We start from the raw sequence: 25,720 nt of genomic DNA on the forward strand, positions 1-25,720 counted from the left end.
GAGAACTTCAAGTAATAACCGACTCCCAAGCGGCGTGTCGGCTCCTTCTTGCAGGCAGAATACCTCAGAAATTAGCTAGATTCACGACTAATCCATTGGCTAGAAATTCATCGCTCAAACATCAGATCACGTGGGCTCCGGTGCACTCGGGGCTGGAGGGTAACGAGGCCGCGGACAGGCTAGCTCGAGGTCACACAAACCGAGCGGCCACAATCCTCGATCCCACTACTACCCTCCCAGTACCCGCGGCTTACGGCGCGCGACTTCAACACTTGCGCAAACAACGTCAGCTTTACCCCCCACCACACAAGGGGCTAAATGCACAGGAAGCACGGGACTGGAGACAGCTCCAGACCAACACCTTCCCCAACTTACACAAATACAGCATTATCTTCTCAGAACACTACAAAGACGCATGCCCATGGTGCAACGAACGACCCACCGCCTACCACGTCACGTGGGGGTGTACAGGCCCCAAACCGCCAGACATACAAACACAACAACCGGAGGAGCAGTGGGAGGCCACTCTGTCTAGCCCCGACCTAGCAACCCAGCGCGGACTGGTAATCCAGGCGAGAGCGGCAGCCAAGGCCACTGGGGTCTTGAAATGGATACTCCACTCGATGTACATTTTCCTCCGTATTTATTTTCTGTGTGAATAAACGTTTTCTACTACTACTACTGCGCCGGTGCGCCTGGGCAGGCGCGCAGGAGCAGACGACCCGAGCCTCCACCAGTATGGTGACGCCATCTAGTTAACGTGCCTGCAACCGCCGCGTGCGACGAGATGCGATTCAGACGTGACGCGATTAAGAGGCGATGCGATTCAGACGAGGCGCGCAATCAACGCTATCCCGATGTTAGATGTGCGCCACGTATTCTGGGTACTTCTTCGGTACAGGTTATGGCGTCTCCTCGCAAGGTACGAACCGCTGCTGAAGAAGCGAATCGCAGAGCTACGTCCGCGGTTACAACCAGGCATCATCGGGCTCAGCAGACTACTGTGCAGACAGCATTAGAAGCCGCAGCTCGCAGTCGACGCCGATGCCGGGCGGACAGTTCAGTTCGTTCTCGTCAAAATCGAGGCAAAGACACTTTGCCACGGAGACCTTGTTGTGCGTGGTGCCGAAATTGGAGCTACTCAACCAGCTTACGCTGTGACTGTGCTGCGTGTGCCGCGCAGGCCTGTGACTTTTTTTCTATCATTGCGAAACCTAAGTACCCGACTGGTACCAATAAAATGATAATTTATTCCAACCTGCCTCAGTCCTCCGGTCGCACACCATATCATACAGATTAGTCCCAGCTTAAAACACCATATCAGGATGGCAGTACAACACAAAAATCAGGAAACTTCCAGTCCGTACAGTCGGTCGCCTGAGCCACGAATTACAACACTTTTATAGAACGAGGAGAAAGGGAAGCGAGGGGCCCGATTTTTGTTAATCATATTAGAAGAAACCAACAAACAACGACACCCAAAGACAACATAGGGGAAATTACTTTTACTTCCTAAGTGAATTAAACAAATGATAAATTAATGGAAATGAAAATGGATGAAAAAACTTTCCGCTGGTGGGAAACGATCCCACGTCTTCGCATTATACGCGTGCGATGCTGTGACCAATTGAGCTAGCCGTACCTCGGCGCCGTAGTTACCGTAGCACCGTAACACTTTTTGTAGGTTATAATCTAAAGTTACAAGACATCTGGCGTTGCTGTAACCTTTAAAATGGATGCTTCGACAAATGTAACTTCTACGCACGACGGAAATGAACATAAAAACACATATCAAGTAGGCTTAGTAATTCAGTAACCCTTTTGTTATAGATAACGTGCAATTATAGGTTAACTTAAAGGTTACCGTGTTAAGAGTGGCACAATGAAGAGGATTTAAGGTTCCAACCTTTAGAGATTGGATCCTCACAGCCTCCCCATGGCACTTCATGCTGTGAATGAGCTGAACAACTTCACTCAAGGTAATGCATGGTCCTTTTTGAATAGAAACGTGAACTGTTTTGAATTGAACAATATCGGGGACGATGTCAAGCATACTGCGCATAAAAACTTCGCATAAAACTTCGCATAAATACTGCGCATAAAACAAACCCTATATATCAGAAAAGAAAGACGGAAGCACACGCGCTGTTCGTGGTTTCTAGCATATTGTTTCTGAGACTTGTATGCCGGTCTCTGCTTGTATTTGTAATGCTTCTGTTCGCTTTTTACCACTTGAAAGAGAATTTAAAATTAAATTATGGGGTTTTAGGTGCCAAAACCACTATCCGATTATGAGGCACACTGTAGTGGGGGACTCCGGAATAATTTAGACCTCCTGGGGTTCTTTGAAGAAGAACGGCCGATTAGGTTAGTTGGCGATTTTCCGTGTTATTTAAAAACAGCGCTACTAACACAGGACCCAGAACAGAGAGTGCACTCACGCAGTTCAGTTCAGTTACAACTCAGTATACAGTTGTAAGTCAGCGCCGTGTGGGTCCACTCTGTGTTCTGTGTCCTGCGCACGGAGTAAGATAAACAGGAGCGCCGACTCCGCCGCCACGCAACGCATTCGCTCGGGACAAACCGTGCAACGCAAATTATACATCGCGTAGCGCCATCTGTCGAGGCGGGTGGAAAACACTCAACAGCTTGCTTCCATGTGCGCATGCGCTGAGTGGCGGAGACCGGTGGCGACGGCGGCGACGGCGGCGCAGAACGGGCAGCGCGGCACCCGCAGAGCGTGTCGTCTGCTACAAACGTGGACCCTCGGCCGTCTCAATTTGACTGCAATCAAACACAAAAAAATATATGCGCACAAATAATAAAAGCGCCAATATACACGCGGTAGCGCTTTTATGCACGCATACGAAACATTTTTAGATGTCTTTAGAGGAAACAGACAATAAATGATGCTGTACAAAAAGACACAACAGAAGTACTTATTTCTCACTCCTCTACGTCTGCGCGGAAGCGAAGGTGCGAACTTTTCATCTTCCTCGCTTTGTTTACCGTGTCTGCAGTATGTTTATTCATGCCTGACGGAACAAGGTATCTTGATACTTGTGCGTGAAGCGACTGAGCAACAGGACAGTGTTTTGTTCCCGGCTGTAAATCTGGTTATGGCACAGGACGCGAGAAGTTTTCGCTCTTCGCTTCGCCATCTGGTCTTCTACTGCACCAGTGGCGTCAAAAAATTCCTGAAATAAGCGAGCGCTTTAATCAATGAACAAAATATGTGCGCGACACTTCGAGAAGCAGCTTATTTTTGATAGTTACTTCAGCAAAGACAAAGGCGATGTCCTACTTATATAAAGAAAGTGCCTCGACTTCGAAGCGGAGCCGTTCCTTCAATTTGTTTAGGGAAGCCTGGCGTAGCTCAATGATGCTGAATGCCAGGAGGAACCAGAAGACGCCAATGCGGAAGGACGAGAGAAGCTCAATTTAAATTTCTCTACAACTACACACAGTGCAGGTGCCTTTTCTTGTCCAGAGACATGTCGTAATGTAGAGAGAGAGAATGGGAAAGAAAGACAAGGAGGTTAGTGAGCGTAAATACCGGCTGGCTACCCTGTAAATTCTCAACTTTGCCTTCGAGATGATTCCCCCAGTTACGCAGACACATAATCAGAGCTTCTCTTGGGAAATAATGAGCAGGAAACACTGGCAGGAATTCCTAATTATTATGCTTAATGATAATGTGGTGATTCTGCTCGCAAGAGAACCGGGCGACACGACAAGCACCGCGAGAAACAAAGAAGCAAGCGAAGCATCTTAGCACTTGATGCGTGCTCAGATAAAAAGGCGCGATAAACGTCAGCTTTTCCATAAAAACTTCTTTTCGTTGTCGTCTGTCATTGCTTGAGACCACCCGAACTGCCGTTATATCGCCTTACCATTTGCTATAGCTTATCTTTAAGTCTTAGTTCCGTAATTTGTTTATTTTCTGTTCCTGTGCCTTGTAAAGTTCCATGTAGGCCACCTCACAAATGCCCTGCATTTCGCCTGTATAAAATTAAATAAAATGATACATGACTTGTTTCTCCTGCTAACGTCACTCCGTGAACCGCAAGAGCTATGCGCGCTACAGGCGTCAGGGCGTGCTCGGAGCAGACGACAAGCAGGTGCCGCGAGAGAGTCCCCGCGCCTTTGCTGCTCTCCGCTGCAGTTTTTTTCTTCATTCGTAGCGCCGTCTGGCGAACACGCTGTGAAGCAGGAGCCGGCGTTGCAGAATGTGTCCCTTCCAGACGAGCGGAGTCGGCGCTCCTGTCTTTATCTTACTCCGTGGTCCTGCGTCGGTAGCGCTATTCTTGGGGTTACTTAACGTGGGCCTAAAGCTAAGCACACGGGTGCTTTCGCATTTCGTCCCCATCGGCATGCGACCGCCGCCATGGGCGGGATTTGATCCCGTGACCTTGAAAGAGAATAATCGATTGTCTTAAATCAATATCACGTTTTAATGACGAGCACCACCGGGGGCCTTCAGCCGGAGTGGTCATCCGCCGTCGCCTGATACAACTACGGTGGCCGCGATCGCGTCGGCGACCCTGCGTCGCCGCCCGAGCGACCGGCGCTTGTCCACAATCGCGGCGCGGCGGCCCGGTCGCTGCGCTCGCCAGATGCATCGGGTGCCAACGTGGTGGCCGATGACACGGTGGTGTACTCGCGGAACAGGCACACGGTCGTGGCGAGAGGTCGCCGCTCACCCTCGGTGGGCAGGGGCAGGCCTAGCCTCCTGGCACGGTTGTACTCCTGGCACGCCATGAAGCTGCGAAGGAAGCGCCGGTTCACGCGGCTACCCGGATGCACGAACGGCTGCTGCTGCGGCGCCGATTGCTGCTCTCCGGGATTATCCGCAGCCCCAGTAAGCGTAGATGCCGAGGAGCTCCGCTGCGAGCGCCGCTTCCATCTATAACATGCGGTGGTAACAAAATAATTCAAAGCCGTTGGGTGGTAAAGTTTCCGGGCAGCGCTAAACTTGAAAAGCAGAGTGTCCAAGCGCGGGTCGCTATTATAACGTTCCATTGTCTTGTGATTTCCTAATATCCATCACTGAGAAGAAACCATTTCTTCCATAACAATAATCTCAGTCCTATACAGGAATTGGTTCCCGAGAACTGTTTGGTCAGTTTCCGGTTAAGTTTGCTCAAATATTGTTATGACGATTTCCCAGGGCCTGTTCTTACAAGCCGTTCTACAGTGTGAATTGTTCTGTGAATGCAATCTCCGTTTGCGGGGCTGTTGAACTGCATACGCTTTAGAGGTAATCTGCGCACTGTTTATTCTTAAGGTCTCTCCATAGTCACTCAAGAGACCCCTTTTTTTTTTTGACCCAGACTGTGTCCACAGAATTTCATCCATACAAATTCAGCCATACGCCATCCCCCCAAGTGCGTGTTTTAATTTAAAAGCACACCTTTTTATGTGCTTTGGAAGTGATAAATAAATCGTTTTCCACGGAAAAGAAGAGAAATCCTTCTAGGGCACTAACGCATGGCTGACCAATGGTCGCGGACCGTTTCATGTACAAATTCAAAGACCGACCATCTTGTAATGCGCTGAGTATACTGCTGAGTATACTTGGATGGTCCACATTTTACGAAAACAAAGACGAGAGCGAGAAGAACATCATTCTTGTCATTGTCTGCTGTCCACTTCCGTTGTTGTCAGTAGTTCGCAACGTATTACAAAACGGAGGAATACAAATTAACCAACTTTTTGCTATACTGAAATGTCGGTGGTTTCCTGAGAACTATACATAGTATACCATCTGTATACCGATTTTATTAGTTCAATAAAGATCTTTGTATAACATTGTTAATAGCTTCTGTTCAAAGAGTTCGAACAATCATTTGCGATTGAAGGCGTCCCCACTAATTGGAATGTATTTATAGAAGTGTCCGAAATAATCTCCATAATAAATTGCATTCTTCCGATAGCTCATTTGAAGAATTGACTAAGTACCTTTCGGGCACTGAGCGCTCATCAAACGATTTGGAAACTGAACGTGAATTGTAATGAAGTTATGTTTGCTTAACAAAAATCTAATGACTAGCATCACTTGCGACACATCCGTCTACAAACTGCTGACAAAAGCAGTGACGTTTCATTAGAAACTGCAAGTGGGCAGCTTTCGGGGAAAAAAATAGTAACTAGAATGGCAATGTATTTCACAGACAATCCCAAGCACGGGTATCTGGAACTTGTTGCTCGCTATATCACTTCTGCTTAGCAGACGTGAATTCACTACTGCTCGACTTAATATCGCAGTGTATAATCATTGTACTTGGACATTGGGATCCATCGTGCAAGCAACTGCCTGCTCTTCAGGTGGCCCATCTCAACTTGCTGATTGGCCCTATAATCTCCCATGCGGCTTTTAATACAAAGCCCCAAGTGAAAACAAAAAAAGCACATTTCATAGCTGCCTCCGTTTACTCATACGGGAAAAAAAGTTGGCAGAAAGAAAACTAACTGTGTTAAATGAGATATTCTTGTCGCAAGAAGAAGCATTGCGGAATTTATTGCTACAACGTTACACGTCACCTGTGGCAACTGTACAGCGCACCCAGCGCGAGCAGCGTCAGCACCAACGCAGCGGTCGGTGCGGCGGCGAACAGTACAGTGAGCACGCCGGGAGCTTCGCTGCTGCCTCGGGGCGGTGCCGAGCATCGAGCGTCCGGCGTGAGCACGTGCGGCCTCGGACACAGGCACACGGAGTCCACGCAGCGCAACAGCGGGTTGCTGCGGCGGCACTGGCGGGAGTTCACGCACGACTCGAAAAGGGCGCGGGCGCCGCCGCTAGGCACCTCGGGCGCGTCGGCCATCTTCTTTCTCTTTCTCCTCGGCGAGAGTCGAATGTTCTATCCTCCTATTGATATTACAGGCTGCGTCAAATGCCCATAATGGGCCGGTAAAGCAGGTAAATTGAGCAAACGAGGTGAAGGAAACGTGGAGCAAGTCATTAAAATTGAGGTGGAAACTGATGCCTCACACATAGACAAACAATAAAAAGAAAAAAAAAAAGATGTTCAAACTATATATTTAGCCAAATCAGCCACAGAAAACAAAGAAAACTCGCCGCAGTGGAATGCGTTCACTGTTTTTATTATCATCATCCGCCGCGGTGGAAAAAAAAATTGTGGGGATTTACGTGCCAGATTTTAACATATAACTCTATGCTGTTCAATACTAATTCCATACATATTCGAAAATGTATCCTCCATAATAATTTGGAATAATCCAACCATTTCTTGGCCAGTCCCCCACCGTGGGTAGGAGCCACATGCGTGATAGGCTACAACAACAACCACGATCTGATTATGAGGCACACCGTCGTGGGGGACTCCGGAATAATTTCGGCCACCTGGGATTCTTTAACGTGCACCTAAACTAAGTAAACGGGTGTTTTCGCAGTTCGCCCCCATCGAAATGCGGCCGCCGTGGCCAGTATTCGACCCCGCGACCTTGTGCCTAGAAGCCCAACACCACAGCCACTAAGCAACCACGGCGGGTGCACCGCGGTGGAACGTGGTCACTGCCTCGGCCACCAAATTTGGAAATATGAGCAAAAAAAAAAAAAAAAAAGGAGACACAATGTGGCAGTTTCGCCTGATAGGCAATGCATTTACAGCGAATTCAAAGTTGAGCGTTTCTCTTGAACTCTTCGGTTGATTTCCTAACTATACACGTTTGCGATACGTATAGGTGTGACGCAGCCTGCGAGACAACTGCTGCTGCGCAGAAGAAACAGCGCCCTGGTAATTACCGACCGTCTCGAGATGGTGGCGTAGAAAGCCTCCATAAGCTCGGGTACGCCCTTGAGCGCATAATATGTGTAGCAGGCTCCTTACGCTGGCGTTATGAGGAGCTCTGGCACTATTGTTTCAGGCGTCGCACCTCGATGCTCTGCGCGTTAAGACGAATTAGAAACTGTCGGCGTTTGCCAGCGCTCAGTGAAATGGTGGATAACGTTAGTTTCACGTTTACTGCTCAAACAACAGCATCCACACAGCAGGTCAGCAGGAATGCTATTGCCTTGAGAGTGTCGATAGGTGGGCGAGTTGATGCTTTCATGCCAATTGGAGGTCCTCTAGACACTGCGAAGTTTCGGCCTTAACTGTGCGGTCGACCCTTCGAAGTCGTACGCGACGACCACGCCATTGTGTTAGCTGGCAAACTTAAGGAACCCTTCAGGCTGGCTTGCATTGTGCAGCCTCAGGCTGCAAGAATTTGACATCACAGGGATTTACAAGTCCGGGCGGAAGCACACTGATGCCGACTGCCTGTGTCGCGCCGCCATCGATTCGCTGCTGCAGGTCGACCAAGACGAGGACACCTTCTCGAGAACAAAAAGCACCGACAATTTCGCCGAACAGTAGCCCGGAGCTAATACCCGGAGCTAAGAAGCCTTGCTGAGTACTTGGAAGGCAAGACGGACTTTGTCCCAATGGTATTTAAGAACAGATTAACTTTGTTCTCCTTGTGTAATGGCACCCATGTGAAGAAGAACTTCTCACTAGTCCGTGCCAAATAGCTTCTCATTGTGCCGTCAGCACTGCGGCCAAAAGTTCTTCACACCCTGCATGACGACCCGACCTCTGGACACCGCGGATTCTCCCGTATGCTCTCGAAGATGCAAGAGAAGTATTACTGGCTGCACCTCGCCACCGACGTCGCTCACTACGTCAGTACCTGCTAAGACCATACGATAAACACCACACCAATAACAGCGGCAGCCTACTGAGTCTCCCTACCAACCATTCCAGCAGACAGACGTAGACTTACTGGGGCTCCTTCCGACGTCAACATCAGGGAATAATTCGATCGTCATAGCCACCGACTTCCTTACCCGCTACCTCCCGAACTAAAGCCTCTGCCCTAAGGCAGTGCGGCCAAAGTGCCAAATTCTTGGTCGAGAACATCCTGCTATGACATAATTCCGCAGAAATCCTCATCACCGGCCGATGAACAGCTTTTACCACGGAGCTTGCTCAGCCAGCCTGAAATACAGCCAGACAAGCCACCGCATGACCACCGCCTACCACCTGTAGACGAATGGTCTTACCAAACGCCTAAACAAGACTCTCCGCGACATGTTAGGAATTTAGGTCGACGTCGAACGCATAACGTGGGATGCCTTCCTTCTGTATGCAACATTTTCTTACAAGGCAATGCAAGAAACAACGCATGAGCAAAGCGTTAGTTCGGGCTATTTGGCAATCCATACTTATTACTGTTTTAGCGCAGAATCTATAAAAGCACCAAGAGCACGAAGTCCCGTTCTCGTACTTTCGTAGATTCTGTGCTAAAACAGTTATAAGTATCACCAAGGTGGTTTAAGTAAATTGGTTTACTGAAGGAGCCCGGCAACGACGCATGGCGCCATGCTACCGAACATCAGCGACAACGACAATCACGAAGTCGCCGCCTATCTCCAGCGCGCCGAAGGAGCCAGAAAGCTCACTCATCTGCGCCCAAAAATGAGCGGAGGACAAAAATTCGACACTACAAACTGCGACGACGCTGTGTAGAATATCGGTTCATGGTCCGTGTAATGCGCACCATGTATTGGCAGGCAGGCCATGTAATGCGTAGGATCGATAACTGGTGTTACCATTAGAGTTACAGAATGGATAACAAGAGAAGGGATCAGCGCAGTCGAGGACGGCAGAAAATTAGGTGGGGTGATGAAGTTAGGAAATTTGCAGGCGCAAGTTGGAATCAGCTAGCGCAAGACAGGGGTAACTGGAGATCGCAGGGAGATGCCTTCGTCCTGCAGTGGACATAAATATAGGCTGATGATGATGATGCCGACAACGACTTAGTGAAAAGCTTTTGCAACGACCTTTCAGTCCGTATAATATAATGCGAGATACAAGGTACTCTGACATCTTGGTGCTCTGGATTATCAGGTCATGTGCGACGGTATTACGCAATCAGCGCGGCGCCGCCCACGACCTGAAGTGGTCGATATTCTACGTGTGCTAAGCCAATTTACGTGTGATAACGAAGCTAGAACCATAATTCTGACTTATTTTGGGAGTTTCCATTATTCAGTGTACTTTTACCCTTTCATCTTCTTCTTGAAGCATCGCGACGATGCTGTTTAAGAAGGGGGTCCCATTGAGACTCTCCCTTAATTGTCTTTTTCCGGCCACATTGAGCCTGTAAAAAAACAGTTATATATAAATATCTAGGTGTATTCTCTTCATCTGATTGCTCATGGAATTCGCATCTAAACGACGTGGTTGGGAGAGCTGGAAGGGCACTAAATTTTATGCAACGCAATTTAAGAACTTCGGAACTAAACTTAAAAAAGACAGCCTATTTATTACGTGTTCGACCTATACTAGACTATGCCTGTGCCGTGTGGGATCCTTCGCAAGTTACACTGATTGATAACTAGAGAAAATTCAAAATCGTACGGCTAGGTTCGTCTTGGGACGGTACAAGTGGGCATGTTGGAACAGCACGGATACTGCCGGCCATAAACCCGTTCCTTTTCTTAGTGCAGTTCGCTGCATCTGCGTCAGGAAGGACCAGCTGCCCGGACAAATGCGCGACGCAGACCAGCCGACTCGCTATGGCGCTTTCGGCTCCGCACTGCGCAACTGCGTCGCCGGACGAACTTCACGCAGCTGGAAGGGCGTCATCCATATCTGATGCATTGTCAGATACCCAATGTCCTGCTCTGTCGTCTAATGCTCGATGCGCGATACCGCAAATGTTCATCTACGCACGAGTTCTGCCTCCTCATATCGATGCTTCACTATCGTCAGTGCCATCACCCCTACCCGACTCTTTAAAACGCCAGAGGCTTGCTGAACCTTCCAGTGGGCATGTTGGAGCAGCGGGGATGCAGCCCGCCATCAACCCGTTCCATTTCTTGGTGCAGGTTGGTGAAGCTCCTTCTTATTACGGTAAAAAATCGAATAATGCATTTCTGATGCTACTACCATGCCCCAGTGTTCTTTACACCATTACTTCTGATTGTTTCAATGTTATCAAACTGCTAATATTGTGTGGGGACATTGAAGACAACCCTGGACCCGATGACCTGAATTTACCACCGGAGTTAGCAGTTGTTGTTAAAACTATTGTTGCACCTGTTGACTCGCGTCATGATGAACTAAGGATAATGCTTGACGACGTCAAAAAAAGTAAGAAAGTCAGACCGCCCTAGAACAAACTGTGTCTGACATTAACACTAGACTTGCCATTGTAGAGGACCACGTAAATAATTTAGATGAGTGCCAAACTAATGGCCTGCAACAAGTATGCGGACACAGTTCGCGAAGAAAGTGCCGAGCTTTAGAGCAAGCTAGACGATTTTGCAGACCGCGCACGTAGGGAGAACCTAATTTTTTACGGTCTTGCTGACTCGTCAAGTGAATCCTGGGCTCAATCGGAAGAAAAAGTTAAAGCTCTTGTATGCAGTAGCTTAGGTATGCAGTTATCACCTGACAGTATATCTAGAGCCCATAGATTGGGAGCATTCGTAGATGCTAAATGTCGACCAATAATTGTAAAATTTACGAGCTTTAAAACAAAAGATGCTATGTTTTCAACTAAGGGCAAACTTAAAGGCTCAGGTGTAAGCATTTCTGCAGACTTTTGCAAGGCAGCTCCTAATTGCCGAAAGAAACTTACCGAGTGTGGCAAGGCAGGCGGACAGCCGTTTTTGTTGCGACACAATAGGATGTTCATAAACAAACAATGCTTCATGTACTCCTCGCAAACCGATAATGTGTACGAAATTCCCCTGATTGCAGATCGTTCTCCGCTTTCGTCAATTGCTTCTACGTCACGGTAGAATAATCCACCAAAGAGATAGCACAAGTCTTCTAAGAGGGGCGTGTCTACCGTAGGCAACATATCTTTTTTGTTTACAAACATTAGAAGTGTCATTCACAAACGAGATGATTGGTCGTCTATCGTTGATGATTGTGCTGCAGATGTGGTTGTACTGACAGAAACTTGGCTTTCAAGTAAAATCGCTGATAATGAAATTTTACACTGCCACAATGACTATAAATTCTTTAGATCTGATCGAAGTGGAAGAACAGGTGGTGGTGTGCCTATTGCAGTATCAACGCGTCATTTCTGTCAAGTTATACCAGTCATATCTCCACGAGAAATTGTGTCCGCATGCGTTCGTTTGGGACATCACGAAGTAATTATTTGTGCCTGTTACCGCCCACCTCAGTCTTGTTCCACGTTCTGTGATTCTTTACATGACTTTTTAGATAACATTCTAGTACGATACCCAAACTCTCCCCTTCTAGTTTTAGGTGATTTTACTTTCCCGGATATTTTGTGGGATAGCAACCATGGCTTAATTTGTACGCATACTAATGAAAGTTCTAATTTTGTTAATCTCTGTCACGATTTCAATTTAACCCAATTAGTAAAAAAACCTACGCGAGTTACTGCTAACTCATCAAATGTGCTAGATTTAGTCCTTACTTCAATCCCAGATGTGTTTTCAGCATTTACATATTTGCCTGGGCTAAGCGACCATTGTATCCTTCACTTTCTTTGCAACTTTCCTTTCGAGCGAACGCCACAGCACAGGAAAATCATAAGAGATTATGCTAGAGCGAATAGCGCCGCTATTGACGTCGAAATGCAATCTTTTTGCGAATCGTTCCTGCGCTTCTACACGTGTAATAGTGTAGAAGAGAACTGGGCAATTTATAAAACAAAAATGCTTTCGCTTATCGAGAGACATGTGCCTTTGCGTAAAATTCATTCTAAGTTTCGCTCTCCTTGGTTCACTCCGCTGCTCAGCCGTCTACGAAACAAGAAAAAAAGAATTTACAGAAAAGCAGTATCAAGTGATAAAGCTGACCGCTGGACAGCTTATCAAAACTGCGTCTCTGATTACAAGCGTGAACTTGAAGCGGCCAAGCGCAATTTCTTTTCAAGCACTCTTCCATCGCTGCTTTGAAATAAACCGCGTAAATTTTGGGAAGTGGTTAACGGCAAACCGAAACAAGATATCCAACTATTTGATGAGACGGGGAATGTCATACCATCTGATATGTGCTGTGTTGCTCTGCATAACGTATTTAAATGTTCGTTTTCTGATGATCAGTCTTTTTTATCACCCGTATCTAATAACCTCTTGTTTCCCACGATGGATCCCATAATCATTGACTGGGTTGGAATAACAAACCTCATCGAGAATCTAAAGGTATCTGCACCCGGCCCTGATGAAATAACTGCTCAGTTTTTGAAATGCACTGTGACCCACTCATCTATCATTTTATCTAAACTTTTTGAGCAGTCCTTAGAATGCGGTGTGCTGCCAAACGACTGGAAGGCGGGAAGGTGGTGCCAATTCCAAGACAAGGTAATCCTTCATGCGCTATCAACTACAGACCCATTTCGTTGACCAGCATTCCCGGGAAACTTCTGGAACACATCATTTTCTCTAATCTCGTGCTATTCCTTGAATCTAACAACTTCTTTAGTAAATATCAGCATGGTTTCCGAAAAAATTTTTCATGTGAGACACAACTAGTTATGTTTACTAATGACCTGTTCTCATCTCTAGACCGAGGTTCTTTCATTGATTGTATCTTTTTAGACTTTGAAAAAGCCTTTGACACAGTATGCCATCGTCTCCTTCTTCTGAAATTAAGCAGACTTAACATTGACCCCTATTTACTTAAGGGGATTGAATGCTTCCTCGACAAACGAACTCAATTCGTATCTGCTAACAATTCCGTTTCACCAACCTGTTTTGTAACTTCTGGTGTGCCCCAACGCTCAGTCCTTGGGCCTCTTTTATTTCTTATTTACATTAACGATTTGCCGGAGGAATTGACGTCTAACATTCGTCTTTATGCTGACGATTGTGTTATTCATCGTGAAATAACTAACCCAGATGATTCATTTTTACTTCAATCTGACCTTAACACCATTTCTTCGTGGTGTAACCAGTGGTTAATGAAATTAAACGTAAAAAATTGTAAAATGATGAAATTTTCTCGTGGTAGTGCTGTTTCTACATCCTCATACAAAATTAACAACACTATTCTGTCCTCTGTCACTTCCTATAAATATTTAGGTGTTCACATTACTAACAAGCTGTCGTGGCAAACTCACATTGAATACGTGACAAACTCCGCCAATCGAACACTAGGTTTTTTACGTCGCAATTTTTCTCGCGCGCCCTCTTCCCTCAAACTTACATTATATAAAACGCTAGTAAGATCTAAACTAGAGTATGCTTCATCAATTTGGGATCCATCTACAGCACAGCTAACATACTTACTTGAAGCCATTCAGAACCGCTCTGCACGTTTCATTGTATGCAATTATTCCCGCAGTGCCAGTGTATCTGCCATCAAAACTAGCCTTCATCTGCCAGACCTATCATCAAGAAGGAAACTCGCCCGGTTATCACTTTTTCATAAAATGTGCTATACTAACCCAGAAATAAAAAATGACCTTTTTATATCACCCCCTTATATTTCATCGCGAATCGACCACAACGTCAAGGTACAAGTACCAACTTGCCGCACAAACCTTTTCTTCAATTCCTTCCTGCCCAAAACAGCATCCGAATGGAACCACCTCCCCGCCTCGGTCGCCAGCAATCCGGTTCATTCATATTTTCAAACTGCTGTTTTTAACATTATATAATGATTCACCACTCCTCTCTGTAACGCCATCAGGCATTGAGAGTATGTTAAATAAATAAATAAATAAATAAATAAATAAATAAATAAATAAATAAATAAATAAATAAATAAATAAAATAAAGCGAGGGTTGTCGAGAGTCATATTCGCCGTTTATTCTCACTCTTACGCCTTCCCAGTCAAGTAGCTTGAATACTTCTTCTAAGCATGCAGTGAATAACGTTGGAGAAATCGTGTCGACTTGCCTTACCCGTCTCCTGATAGTTAATTTGCTGCGTTTATTGTGGAGAACAATGGTAGCTGCGGAATATTTGTAGATATTTATCGGATACTCCAACATGCCTCCTGTACTCCTTCATTACTCAATGCCTCCTTGACTGTGGATATCTCTACTTAATCAAATGCCTTTGGCATGTTCTATGAAAGTTGTATGACGATTGATGGTATGAAGGTTTATTGTACTCCGAAGACGCGGAGCCATATATCTGGTGGGTCGGCGCAGTGACGTTGCGGCTTAGCTCCGTGTATGCGCAGCCGCGGCAACCACTCCGCACGGGGCAGTGACGTCATGGCTCGGCAAAGCTAAGGAAAAGCGATGCGGCGCGCGCGATGACGTCGCGGCTCACGCAGCTGTAGCGAGGCTCCACGTGGTCGGCGCAGATGGGGCGAATTATTGCTAGAGGACGCATGGTGACGTCATCGCCAGGCGGGGATTTTGCGGCGTACTCTCGACGGACCATCCTCGAGATAAAACAGCTTCGCTAGTTCACAGGGGTATGTGCCATTGCGCTTGGAACCTTTCTGCACTACCTCCAGGATCGGCCCAGAATTCTTGTTGGCACTACGCGGTCTAACTAAGAGCTTAAACAGCTCGGCCGTTAAAAAAATTCTTTAAATTTTATCTGGTCCATGGCGGAATCGAATCCGTGCAAGGTGCCGACTTCGTCGTGGCGCCGACCGGTTGCGCGGCTAGTTAACTGCTAAGCGTGACATAGTACCCCTTGTAAATATATGGGCTACTAATTAATACACACCTCTTCCATGACTTGTTCTCGCGGTGGCAACAAGGTGCGTCGCTAGATTGCTTCAATCTACGTTGCTAATCTCATTAACGTCGACAATCCTTGTGAAATGGGTTTCCGGAATTTTCATATAGGAAGTCAAAAGCCTGTATTCCAGAATATTGTGTGTGCTTTACAAATAAGCGTGGGTAAACTGGTTTGTGTAGATTACAATAGGCGGCTAGAAATTCATACTATTGAAGAAATAATTTCGAGTTTTTCGGCACCACGCTTGGATGCAATAAGAAATTGTGCTACTGGTGATTACTCTGTTGAATATTAGCTTCAGGTACAATGAAGTTTTATGAATTTAGGTTGATTTTTGTATTTCGCGTAATACCGTTGGCGGAGCTGCGTGCAGCGTGGAGTAAGTTCAAGATACCCAAGTGCATCAAAATACCTCGGTGTGCATTTTACAGTTGAAAGCACGTGAGTACTTACTTGCCGAAGACATGTGAAATAGAATAGGCATAAACGCATAACACACTGCATTCATTGTTCTCGTTACTTTCTCTCTAGATTGTTGACGAAACTCTCTGAGCCCTTGGCCAAAGAAATCACAATCCGCAGTCCAGTTTTTCGCTGCTGGTGTAAAGGAAAAAATACATTTAACCAGATTCTACTCATAACGCTCATAACGCAACATATTATTTACTCTCACTACCTCCAGCGAAATGAAGGTTGCTTGCATTGAACACTTAAAAGGCAGCGTCAATGAAGTGCAACGGCGTACGTGCTACCAATTGCTTACGAAAGTAGCTGAAAGAGTATGTGAGTGAACTACGCACAATAAGAGATGAAATGTTGTTACATTTAAGTATCTATTGTTCGCAGGGCAAAAATGTGTTAATGATGGGCGTTACAGAAAAAAATTAGGGTTTTATCGGGAACTAAAGCAAAATACTATTTTTGCAATCTTTCAGATTTGCTTACTATCAGATGCATGCACAATTTTGCCACTTGCAAGGAAACCTATAAACTCAAATCCAACATTTTATTAGATCCAACCTTTATGATGATTTTGTGAGACCCTCCTAACCTTCGCTTTTGGCGAAGATGTGCCGCGCGTCAGAAAAAAAAACATGCCATCGCCCAGCCTGCTGAGGCACCTCGCCAGCTTTATTCCTACATAAGGTCTATGGCACAATAGGCCTTCGCTTTTGCGCAGCCAATGCTTGCATATTTTGCTCGGCTTCGGAGTAAGACGCATAAGTGCAGAGACAATTCAGACATACACACCTTTGATGGTAATGTAATGCGAAGGAAAGGATTGTCAACCCCACGCCTTAACATCTATTCCCTTGAAAAAGCACGAAGTTTTGCTTTGTACTACTACAGGCGGAAAGACATCACGGCGGAAAGACAGCAATGTATCATTTCATCGCTTGACGAAAGACGTAGAAGCCGTAGTCGACCTTAATCATACAGCGACATATATAAGAAATTTGGGCATTGGCAAAAAGGTGACCGACGCTATGCTGGTTTCTTCAAAACATTTTAAAGCGACGATGACTTTTTCTCGTTGTGTGCACTATTGCTTCCTTTTGTAGCGTTAGCTACACTGGCCTAGCCAAGCCCGTTTCGCGCGGCACATCAAGAGCCGTGCTGCGCATGCGCAAGGATCAGTGATGTCACACGGCTTGCGCACCGGAGCCACCGGAGCCGGCACCTCTCGCGCACTCCGCCGCCGCCGCGCGCGACTCACCGCCGCCGGTCTGCGCATTCCAGAGGAGTGACGTCGTAGCCGTGGTAGACGCACTGGCGCCGGCGCGCGCTCGCTGTGCAGTCGCCGTCTGACACTGCGCTGGAGCCGCTGCGCTTCTGACTGGCGTTTGCCAGTGTGGTATAGCCATGGAGAAGGAGAGCGCAAATGCTGCTCAACAGCGCAGAAGAACGGAGAAGCTTGACTCATCGGATCCCGAAGTAGTTGCCTGGCAATTAGCGGTTGAGCGTAGGAGATAACCAGGAAAGCTAAGAATAATCAGCTGAACCTTTGCTAACGCTACGTATATCCTGGCATAGCCGAGCTAAGCCACTGCAACTTTTTTTATAAACCCGTTTTGTACAGCAGTTTGTTGTAGAGAAACGAGATGGTGCTTTCGATGGCATGCCGCACGTTGCCTCAGCGAAAGCGCACGAATACGAAACCATTTCCGCTTCTGCCCTGCAACTGTGCGATCAGCTGCCTGGAATGCAACTGGGTGTTCACTAACGCACTGTGCTGCTTTCATGCACCAAAGTGTAGAACGGTACAGGCAAGACGTGTGCGCTAGGTAACCGCAGAAATACCGACTGGCATAAAAAAAAATGAATGAAACTGTATGACGAAGTCCACGGACCGCTGCTTCGTAAGGACTGTCTATGTTGCCATCCCTTCGCGATTCGCGGCTTTTCCTCGAGGGTAAAAAAATTCACTAATCTACCGGCGTCGTATTGCTAACCTCGAAAGAAAGGACTTACACCTCGGAAAGTCGGCAAGAATGTGTTCCGCTTGTTACACATTGACAAAGGTAGCGGCGCCGCTTCAAAGCACAGTAAGTTTCTGGCACATTATCTACACATATCCACCCCAGTTTACTCGCAAATTTACGCAAACTCTTTGGCCAACGTATCCAGAATAATAAATGGGTGCATACATGAATCAATGTGCCCAAGCGGGGGTTGCAGCGACTGCACCGAAAACACACTAATGTTCGAAGCCTAACGTTTCTTGACGGTTTACAGAGTAAACGAGTGACTAGCGATAGTGCGTCTTTGCTACAACTATAACCAAGTAAAGAAAATCTTCTTTTCGAGCCTTCTGCGGTGCAAAAACAAACATATCTCAATTGAGCACACCCACGAGCGATTAGGGAAAAAATAAACAATCATATAGTGATCCCACCGTAGAAACTTACTAAATAAGAAACTGGATAAGACCACTGCCTCAAATTGTTTACGAATAAAGAACAACTAGCAAAACACACCGATAATCACTTAATTCGTAATGGGAAAGTTTGGACAGCCTGCATTAAACTTGTAACACCGCTTTTAGTACAAACACCCCACACGCTGTTCGCACAATTTAGAGAAGGCGTAGTGAGCTTTGAAAGCGCTTACTTATCCGCTGAAGTGTTGGCCAAAACTTCGTGTCGCCTACCGAGTCACCGCAAACGATAATCGCGGAAACAGAGGTTTTCTGAGCTGCACCGGGCCGTCACGCACATGTATTTGAAACACTCAGGCAACGGAGGCAGCTGAGGCAAGCAATGAATGGGTCACCACGTGATCAAACATAGCGGCTCCCGCCTCTTCGCCGTGAAAAGAGCTTATTCTTTTAAATATCATGCGGACCTTTGAAATCGTGTAGTGAACTTTTGTTTAGGCAGGCACTTTTATTAATTAAACATAATGTGCGCCTAAGCTTTATTTCGTTTTCTATGTTTGGTTTGTGCCCAAGTCTTACCAGTGCTTTTGGCAGGAGTAATTTTCTCACTAATGTACTTTTGTCCGCAGCCGCGGTAGCAGTGAGCGATAAGTAGCTCGGAAGGTCTGAAGTAGATCGTGGCACGCGTTAAGCCGTGAGGCGACATATCGTTTTGATACCATGATCTGCTTCTGTTGTGCAAGCAGAAGATCCTTTTATCTCAGTTAACCTGATGAGTCGCCAATTTATCTGCTGGGAATAAATTTAGAGACAAAAGCAAATAGCCCCGGTTCCGGATTTTGAGCACTCGATCTGCCCATCGCCTGGCTATGACTCTGCACGCAGCTAAATTCCGTCCCAACTGGTTCAATTCGTTTCGAAGTCACGCATTTAAACTCATACAAATCACTTGGCTCAACACAAACAATCGTTAAATATCGAAAACCTGTTAGAAGAAACGTAATTTGTCCCAGTTGGTTGTTATTTACTTTTCAAATTGTCACGCCTCGCGGGAGTTGCCACGTCTGCTGTGCATCCGCGCCCAGCTGCTACTTGGAACGCTGCTTACTGCGAACACGAACATGTATCAGTCATCGGACGCACACAACCTGATGACGTGGATTAGTGAGAGACAGAAAAAGGTGCACCATTACTCACAAACACATCTCTCATTTCCGATGATCGCAAGAGAGACTTATGTCTTGCGAGTGTTTTAGTCTCGTATTCTCCGTGCACAATTTGCCTGTCTACCTTTTTAAAGGTCAATATATACGTGACGGCCTGTATAATGCCAATAGCTGTGGGATATACGGCCCCACGTGTCGCGATGCGGAGTTTGCCATTAAGGTCAAGTTTCTGACACGTAGCAGTAAAGCAACGCCGCACACTAGCGCTTGCACAAACGCTAGCCTTCTTTAACCTCCGGCTCACTTGAAAGGCTATTTCTCTTTTAAAAAATGCGATGTAGGTCGCCGAGGAAGCCGGGCGTTTCCACGCGCCGTACGTATTTCCGTTGTTTCTACGTTGAGATTCTTGATATCTATTAGTGCAACCACGTCGAACCGGTTTTACGAAAAAAAAACTGTTATCCGGTTATTCGATTCCCCGGTTATTCGAATGGGAAACCGATTAGCCGCAGTGATTGCTTATTGAGTTGGTTATTTGGTTATTAGTATCCGGATATGCAGATATTCAGATAGCCGGATATTTGTTCTTCTGTGCCTCTCTTTTATTGCGATAGCAATTATATGGACACTCCAAAGCAGATTTCTGTCGTCGGCGTCGCCATCGCCGTCGCCGTGAGGTTCCGTATGACGTCAATGGAGATGAAATCGTCGCCGCGCGCCGCCGAACGCTGTATGTGCGAGTGAAAGGGAAAGAGGGACGCGCGCTTTCACGGGGAGTGAACGCATGGCGGAGAACAAACGCGCGTTCTGTACTGTGCTCCCTTAAGGGCTGCAGTAGTAGGCGTCTCTTTCCTCCTTTACAATCACCATATATGTAGAGCAAACGCACCTTCTTCTGACGCACGAAAGGCCGTGGGGGGGAGGGGGAGGGAAGGGAGGCGACGTTTAGCTGCGGCACCAAGTGCCTATTTAGGCGCTGAGCCGTGCTCCCTCAAGGGCTGCAGAAGATAGCGCCAACCTTTCCCTTTCCCTCAAGAACCACTTATCATCACCATGCCTATTTATATCAGAGGCTCCGGGAACAGTCACCAACGCCGCACGCATTTTGTGCGAACGCGGGCAAAAACGCCGACGGCGTCGACAACAGTTCTGCGTGTTGCTACATTTGATCTTAGCCAAAAGGCCGAGAAGCGCTGAGCCGTGCTCCCTCAAGGGCTGCAGAAGATAGCGCCAACCTTTCCCTTTCCCTCAAGAACCACTTATCTGCGCGTTGCCGGTGCTGCTGCATGTCCAAGTTTATACAGCTGATAAAGCTACTATCATTACTCCGTATAGCTCTCTACAAGTTTGCTATCGCAATTGATGCTTCGCCTTTAAGGTGAAACTGCGATATTTTTTATCTTGTACTATATTTGTAGTTATTTTTGCAACCGCCCGTGCAAACCCGATATCTTCTTTTGTCAACGGCCTTACCTTTGCTTTTTATTGCGATAGCAATTATATGTTCACTCAAAAGCAGATTTCTGCCGTCGGCGTAGCCGTCGCCGTCGCCGTGAGGTTCCGTATGATGTCATTTGGAGAAGAAGTCGTCGCCGATGATAAGAGGTTCTTGAGGGAAAGGGAAAGGTTGGCGCTATCTTCTGCAGCCCTTGAGGGAGCACGGCTCAGCGCCAAGTCGTCGCCCCGCGCCGAACGCTGTATGTGCGAGTGAAAGGGCGCGAGGGGCGCGTCTTTCACGGGGAGTGAACGCACGGCGGAGAACAAACGCGCGTTCTGCACCGTGCTCGCTTAAGGGCTGCAGAAGTAGGCGTCTCTGTTCTCCTTCACAATCACCATGTATGTAGAGCAAACGCGCCTTCTTCCGACGAGCGAGAGGCCGTGGGGGAGGGGGAGGGAAGGGAGGCGACGTTTAGCTGCGGCACGCAGTGCCTATTTATATCACAGGCTCCGGCAACAGTCACCAACGCCGCACGCATTTTGAGCGAACGCGGACAAAACGCCGACGGCGTCGACAACAGTTCTGCGTGTTGCGATGCTGCTGCATGTCCAAGTTTATACAGCTGATAAAGCTAATATCATTACTCCGTATAGCTCTCTACAAGTTTGCTATCGCAATTGATGCTTCGCCTTTCAGGTGAAACTGCGACAACTTTTTTTAAGCAGCAAATATTCGAGGCCGAATATTCGAAAATGCGGCTGACCGCTTATTTAAACCGGATATCCTGAGCATTCGTTTCTTGAAATCCGGATAACGGGATAACCGGTCTTCGTGACGAAATTCACTTTCCCCCGGTTAAACCGGAAAGCCGGTCGGACGGATATTTGCGAGCTCTATTATCCATGAATATGAGATGACCTTGCATACCCTTTCGGCTTTGACGAAACACCTCGATTCGACACTAAACTCGAGAAACTTCAGCTCAGCGTCACGCGAAAGTGCCACCACGACATTGCGTAACGTAACCATTTTGTTTATTTGGACAATATTTCCCGCAGAAGTCACCGATTATGGAGTTGCCCAAACAACTGACGCCTGGTATTCTTTGTGGTGATGACACTATCACCACAAGGCCGCCATTGAAAACTGAACCTGGCAACGTTCAACACGCGCACCCTCTCGAGTGAGGCTAGTTTAGCAGGACTATTTGAAGAATTATCAGTCATTGCCTGGGATATTATTGGCCTTAGCGAGGTTAGAAGAACTGGTGAGGATTACACAGTGCTGACTAACGGCCCCGTCCTCTGGTACAGAGGCCTTCCAGATAAGAGAGAATACGGGGTAGGATTTTTAGTCCAGAACAACATAGCGGGCAACATTGATGAATTAATTAATGAGAGGGTAGCAGTCGTCGGAATAAAGCTGAATAGAAGGTACAAAAGTTGTCGCAGTTTCACCTGAAAGGCGAAGCATCAATTGCGATAGCAAATTTGTAGAGAGCTATACGGAGTAATGATAGTAGCTTTATCAGCTGTATAAACTTGGACATGCAGGAGCACCGGCAACACGCAGAACTGTTGTCGACGCCGTCGGCGTTTTGCCCGCGTTCGCACAAAATGCGTGCGGCGTTGGTGACTGTTGCCGGAGCCTCTGATATAAATAGGCACTTGGTGCCGCAGCTAAGCGTCACCTCCTTTCCCTCCTCCTCCCCCCCCACGGCCTTTCGTGCGTCGGAAGAAGGCGCGTTTGCTCTACATATATGGTGATTGTAAAGGAGGAAAGAGACGCCTACTTCTGCAGCCCTTAAGGGAGCACGGGGCAGAACGCGCGTTTGTTCTCCGCCGTGGGTTCACTCCCCGTGAAAGCGCGCGTCCCTCGCGCCCTTTCACTAGCACAAACAGCGTTCAGCGGTGCGCGGCGACGATTTCATTTCCATTGACGTCATACGGAACCTCGCGGCGACGGCGACGGCGACGCCGACGGCAGAAATCTGCTTTGGAGTGTCCATATAATTGCTATCGCAATAAAATGAAGGTAGTACAAGCCTACGCCACAATCTCTGGTCACGATGATGTAGAAATAGAACAGTTTTATGAAGGTGTTGAATTAGCAATGACAAAGGTGCACACTCAGTATACTGTAGTCATGGGCGACTTCAATGCAAAAGTGGGAAAAAAGCAGGATGGTGAGAAAGCAATTGGGAACTACGGCATCGATTCTAGTAATTCAAGAGGAGAGATGTCAGTGGAATTCGCGGAAAAGAATAGGCTCCAAATAATGAATACCTTCTTCAGGAAGCGCTAGAACAGGAAGTGGACCTGGAAAAAGCCCTAATGGAGAAACAAGGAATGAAATAGTCTGCCGATCTAAGCATAGTGCAGGATGTAGAAGTGTTAGGTAAGGTAAAGTGCAGTGACCATAGGTTAGTGAGGTCTAGGGTTTCTCTCAATTTGAAGAGAGAAAGAGTGAAATTAGTCAAGAGGAAACAAGCCAACCTAGAGGCAGTAAGAGTAAAAGGAGACCAATTCAGGCTGGTGCTCGCAAACAAATATGCAGCTTTAGAAAAAGAAGATGAAGACAACATAGAGGTAATGAATGAAACCGTAACTAGGTTGATCACAGAAGCAGCAATTGAATTGGGAGGTAAGGCACCAAGGCAATCAGTAGGTAAGCTCTCCCAGGAAACAAAGGACCCAATAAAGAAACGACAAAGCATGAAAATGTCCAACTCAAGAGATGAGATAGAATTCGCTGAACTGTCAAAACTGATCAACAAGAAGAAAGTAAGGGATATTCGAAATTATAACGTGGGAAAAATGGAGGAAGCCGTAAAATATGGACGCAGCATTAAATCAGTAAGAAGAAAGCTTGGCGTAGGACAAGGCAAGGTGTATGCACTGAAAGATTAACACGGAAATATCATCAGCAATTTCAATGACATAGTAAAAGCAGTGGAAGAATTCTATACTGACCTGTACAGTTCCCAGAACAGCGAAGCTACTTTCATTCGAAATAGTGATGAACCGGATACAGAGGCTCCTTCTATAACTAGCGATGAAGTTAGAAGGGCCTTGAAAGACATGACCAGGGGAAAAGCTGCTGGAGAAGATGGAATAACAGTAGATTTAATAAAAAATGGAGCAGATATCATGCTTGAAAAGCTTGCGGCCCTTTATACACAATGCCTCACAACTTCAAGTTTACCAGAGAGCTGGAAGAACGCCAACATTATACTAATCCATAAGAAGGGAGACGTTAAAAAATTGAAGAATTATAGACCCATTAGCTTGCTTTCAGTACTGTATAAAATATTCACCAAGATAATTTCCAATAGAATCATGGCAACACTTAACTTCAGCCAACCAAGAGAACAGGCTGGCTTCAGGAAGGGATATTCTACGATGAATCATATCCATGTCATCAATCAGGTAATCGAGAAATCTGCGGAGTACAATCAACCTCTCTATATGGCTTTCATAGATTACGAAAAGGCATTTCATTCAGTAGAGATACCAGTACTCATAGAGGCATTGCGTAATCAAGGAGTACAGGAGGCATACGTGAATATCTTAGCAAACATCTACAAGGATTCTACAGCTACCTTGGTTCTCCACAAGAAAAGTAGAAAGTTACCTATCAAGAAAGGGGTCAGGCAAGGAGACACAGTCTCTCCAATGCTATTCACTGCATGCTTAGAAGAAGTATTCAAGCTCTTAGACTTGGAAGGCTTAGGAGTGAGGATCAACGGCGAATACCTCAGCAGCCTTCGGTTGGCAGGTGGCATTGTCCTATTCAGCAACAATGGAGACGAATTACAGCAAATGATTGAGGACCTTAATCGAGAAAGTGTAAGAATTGGGTTGAAGATGAATATGCAGAAGACAAAGATAATGTTCAATAGCCTGGCAAGGAAACAAGAATTCAGGATCGCCAGTCAGCCTCTAGAGCCTGTAAAGGAGTACATTTACCTAGGTCAATTACTCACAGCGGACCCTGATCACGAGAAAGAAAGTTACAGACGAATAAAATTGGGTTGGAGTGCATACGGCAGGCATTGTCCAAATCCTGAATGGGAGCTTACCACTGTCGCTGAAAAGAAAAGTGTACAATCATTGCATTCTACCGGTGCTAACATATGGGGCAGAAACTTGGAGGTTAACAAAGAAGCTCGAGAACAAGTCAAGGACAGCACAAAGGGCGATGGAACAAAAATCTTAGGACTAACGTTAAGAGACAGGAAGAGAGTGGTGTGGATGAGAGAACAAACGGGGATAGCTGATATTCTAGTTGACATTAAGCGCAAGAAATGGAGCTGGGCCGGCCATGTAATGCGTAGGTTGGATAACCGGTGGACCATTAGGGTTACAGAATGTATACCAAGAGAAGGGAAGCGCAGTCGAGGTCGGCAGAAAACCAGATGGGATGATGAAGTTAGGAAATTTGCGGGCGCAAGTTGGAATACGCTAGCGCAAGACAGGGGTAATTGGAGATCGCAGGGAGAGGCCTTCGTCCTGCAGTGGACATAAAATATAGGCTGACG

The sequence above is a fragment of the Dermacentor silvarum genome, chromosome 8 (assembly GCF_013339745.2).
Source record: "Dermacentor silvarum isolate Dsil-2018 chromosome 8, BIME_Dsil_1.4, whole genome shotgun sequence".
NCBI lineage: Eukaryota > Metazoa > Arthropoda > Arachnida > Ixodida > Ixodidae > Dermacentor > Dermacentor silvarum.